The sequence below is a fragment of the Equus przewalskii genome, chromosome 12 (genome assembly GCF_037783145.1).
Source record: "Equus przewalskii isolate Varuska chromosome 12, EquPr2, whole genome shotgun sequence".
NCBI classification, from domain to species: Eukaryota; Metazoa; Chordata; class Mammalia; order Perissodactyla; family Equidae; genus Equus; species Equus przewalskii.
In genome coordinates this window covers 13,778,608-13,783,311 of record NC_091842.1, presented here as the reverse complement: position 1 = coordinate 13,783,311, position 4,704 = coordinate 13,778,608, and positions in this window count along the sequence as shown.

Here is a 4,704-nt window from a genome sequence, read left to right as displayed (position 1 = left end):
AGACTGTTTAGGAATGAAAGTGCGCAGCACTTTGGGGAAACTGAATATAGTTCAGCATGATTAGAAGACCAGGTGGTGGAGTGGGGGTTCAGCAAATGTGAATGTTACAGAAGGGATCATGGATGCCACTGCACGCCAGACTAAAGACACGGACTGAAGGGATGGGCCGCACAGTGTCACAGAGGAGATCAGGGGAGTCTGACTTTCACCAGGGCTACAAGGAACAGGTAAGTTGGAGGAAGGAGATGAGAAACAGATGCGGCCCAGTAGAAAGTTGTTACAAAGGGTCTGGGCAAAAGAGACCAAGTTCAAATTCAGGATCAGAAGACACGATTGGAGAAGTATTACAAAGGAAAGCATTGGGTCTTGGGGTTGTTTAGTCAACCCCAGTCCCTTCCTAAGTTGCCCCAGATAGGGACGAACAAAAGAACGAACTCCTCGTTTTCACCATGTCCGTGTCTGGTTCCTAGTTACCACAACAATTGGCCCTGCTGCTGCCTTGTTCCATCCCTCACCTCCCAGGCCAGGCCACCAAGGCTTCTCTCTCTCCTCTAGCCACTTCTGCCTGTCCCTTTGACCACTTGCACCCCCACCAGAGAGGTGAAAATGGCAAGCCCTGTGTGGGAGGGTTTCACCAGCTCAAGATCTGCTGGGTTGCTCAAAGATGGGAATCACGACTCGGAACTGTGAGGCCTTCCAGCATGACAGCAGCTAGCTTTACCTGGACTTGGGCCCGGATACCTATCTCTTCTCTGGGTTTTATCAGCTATAGAAAACTCAACCTTCCTACTCCCTGGGTTTTGTTAGCTCTCTGTTATATGGTGTGATCAGAGGTATCATCTACAGAAAGACAAGATGAAGAAGAGGGAAGAGTTAAATCCTATTACTAGTACTCCTTGTGCAATCTGGATAAGCCACTTCATCTCTCAGAGCCTCAGTCCTTCCATCTGCCCAATGCCATGACCAATGGCTTTCCTTTGGGTCAACTGTGAGGAAAGAATGTGATCATATAAGTAAAAGTGCAAAGCACTGAACAGCTGTTTGCAATTGTTTCCATCCGAGAGGAGCTGTGTGGAAACCAAGACAGGGAGCCCTGGCCGTCCTCCCCGACTCCTGAATGTAAAATGACTGCATTGCCTGAGACCATAGACAGGGGAACGGGATTTGTGTTTGGAGGTCAGGGCTGATCCCTAGTACTGTAACCAATATATAGCAATTGAGAACACCCAAACGTCTTTCCCAAGGTTTCCAACAAGAGAGTTTCTGCAACCAAGAAAATGGCAGCTTTCAGATGTTAAATAGTGCATATAGGCACTAAAGAATGTTATCCACTGCGTGTCAATGAACAAGAAAAATTAAGTGATTTTTTCACATAGTTTTGAAAATTTCACTGTTCAAGTGGTTAAAAAACTGTCATTTACAATTACTCTCAACCATGTATGGATCTCATATACGTAATGTTGAGTGAAAGAAGGTAGATCAAAGAATACATATCTTCTATTACATATGGTGTTTATGGTTCTATTAAGAGAAAGCACTGATGCAGGCAAAAGTAATCCATGCTGATAGAAATCAGGATAGTAGTTACCCTGAGAATAAGGGTAATGACTAGAAGGGCAGATGAAAGAGGTTTTCTAGGGGCTGGGACTGTTCTTTTTCTTGACCTGGGTACTGATTAGGTGGGTGTGTTCAGTTTGTGAAAATAGATAGAGCTATACACTTAAAACGTGTACTTTATGCACATTGCACTTCGTAAGGAAGTTTTTGACTTTTTAAGTACATTCTTACCTACTAAAAGAAAAAAAAACTTTGCCCACTATTGCCGCCCTAAGTCAATACCAAGGGTCCCCAAATGATGGTGTTAATACTTTTATCTATCACTTTTCTCTACTGATATCCATTTACCTGTCCAATGACAGAGCACAGCTCTGTGTGATTTCTCTTAGATTACAGCCTGAGTCAAAGGCAACAAAAGAAAAAGCCAGTGTAAATGGCGGCCCTTCCAAGAAAGTGATGGTTCATCAGAGAGCTCTGTTGGACATATCCAACAGATACACAACCTTGCGACTGGTGTTTGATTCCAAGGTTTTTAGTGGAAATTGCCACAGGCCTCTCTTCTGTGTCAAATCTCCTTTGACCCATACTTAAAGAGATTACCACAAGCAATATTTCCAGAATGTGTTCTTAATGTCTGGGTCGTGCACCCCGGGCTGGGTTAGCCCAGTAGAAGGGCTACCCAAATGGCAGGTCTGGGAAGGAAGGAGAGTAGAAGATGCAGAAACTGGACTGAGATGGGAGAAGTGTCTACCTTGAGCAGACTGAAGCATCCTTGCTGGAGGAAGAGAGGAACCATGGTTTATGGAGAGTTTAAGCCCATGGCCACAAAGTTGGTGTTAAGCATAAAGCCTCAGGGAAAGGGAAAATTCAAAAATGAAGGAGTGAATTTCAAACTCAGAAGTCAGGAGAATAGAGGACAGCAGGCATTATGGAAGGCAATGCCAATGGAGGTGTGAGCAGTTCAGAACCAAGACTCTTCACAGTACCAGCTGGAGAATCTCCCTCTTAAGTGCTGCCTCATGTGGCCAGGGGCAAATTTAAAAGTTAAAAAAATGGAACAAGAGAAGCCACTGAGAGACCATGTCATCTGGACTTACAACGTAATTCTTAAAATAAGCATCTCAAACCAATGTTTCCCTCAAGTTTTTGTCCTCTGTTCCTCTGGAATAAGTCAGTTCCCAAATCGTGGGTCACCAGTGATGAGCCTGGCTTTGTGGGACGTGGAGGAGTTGGATGCTGCCCTCACTGAGAGAAGAACCTTCTGAGAAACATTACAAGTGTTATAGGATACAGACGAAGGGTGCCCATTAGAGAAGGCTTCCAAAAGTCTGGGGAACTTGAACTGGTCCATGAACTGAGGGACAATAGTGACCCTACCCAGACAGGCACGATGCTAGCCAGAGATTATGAACCCTAGCTGCAATCAGGGCATCATACTGTCATTAGCTCTATAACGTAAGTGCTTCAGAAAGCACTTGAATGGAATCTTCATGTCAGTTCACTTATTTCCTTGAGGATGATGCCCCTTGAGTCCTTAATGCAAGGGCAATATCTCAGTACAATTAACCATAAGGTGAGAGACTAAGGGACTATTCAGAACGTCACCCACCAAACAGAACATGCACTGGCCCAGTCAGAATGGATGCTAGTACACATGCATTAGACATAAAAATATATGTAAGAAAGTGTAATGATAGAATTCCAGACATAGGAGCTGGAAACTCTCAGAGATCTTCTTACTTCTTCCCTCAAGTCTCCTGTGGGAGGCTCCCATTTTCCCACAGTTCGTCTGCCACATGCACTGGGTTTGCCCAAGATCTCAGCTCATCAGATTTCCTTTGGTACCACCGGGTGGTTTTTGTGTTTTACCCACAGGTAATGCAGTTAGGAAACATAATTATACAGGCGTATCTTGGTCTAAATTCTGTTTATTGAAAGCAAACTCATCTGAGTCTCCTTCCAAGGATAAATCATGGTGCCAGACACTGACACTTATAATATCCCTATAGAATGGGAAGGTTGGCTTACGGTTTTGTGCTTGGGGCTTTAGATTCTGTCCAGGGCTATCTCCAGACAGAGTCACGGAGATTTCCATGCTGGACTTTGGGGTTGGAATTCTGGGGTTCCATGAAAAAACTCCATCTGGCAAGAGCATCTAATATTAACTGTACTGGAAAGTCAGAGCATGAAAAAGCACAGGGGGAGCAGGGAATGAATTTTGGACTGAGAAAGTTGTCATTATCCCAGGATGCCATGACACTGGCACTGTAAAGCCAGGAGACAGGACTGGGAGCACTTCCCAAATCCCTGCCACGGATGAGTGTGAATCGAGCTTCGGCTTCAGATATCGAAAGTTAAAGACTCATGGAATGGGATCCCTGACCTCAAACCCAGGAACCCCATATGTCAGGGTAGGGGCCAACAACAGTGCCCAGAGAACAGTCAGGGTGATAGTTTCTTGCTATGGAAGATGAAGACTCTGCCCTCCTCCATCCCAGTCTCTCCTGTCTGCCAGTAGCCATGTCTTCCAGCTGGTCTGATCACACATCAGATGAAGACGTTCCTTCAAAGCCCCCTGCTGCCCATTCACAGATGAAGGAAGCTCTGATGGTCAAGATGGTCCCCGCTCCCAGGGAGCTTACCGTGTGGTTGGGAAAGAGGCCGTGCACCATGGAGTGCCAGGTCACAACGCCAGCCTGTGAAGAAGTGCCCAGGGTGTTGAGATGTTGAAGACGACCCATAGATCTGACTGGCAGCATAATTATACCAAAGCTGGTGTTATATTATTTATTATTGATCATTGGCATTCTTTTAGTGTTATACGGCTTGGCAGGGAAGAAACATAACAGAAGAAGCAAGAGTGTAAAGGTTTGAAAGTCGGAAGACATGGACCTAATCATGACTCTTTGACCTCCTAACTATGTGACCGTGGGCAAGTATCTTCACGTCTCTGAGCTTCAGCCTCATCAGTAAATTACACACCAAAAAACCCATCTCCTTGATTCTGTTGATGGTAAAATAAGATAGTGGACTTAAATTACCTAGCATCATTCCTGGAAAATACAAATGCTTGTCCTTAAGAATCTTATTTCTCAGCAGAAGGAAGAGACCGCAGCAAGCAACTGCTCTTCAGAATTAAAGCACGCT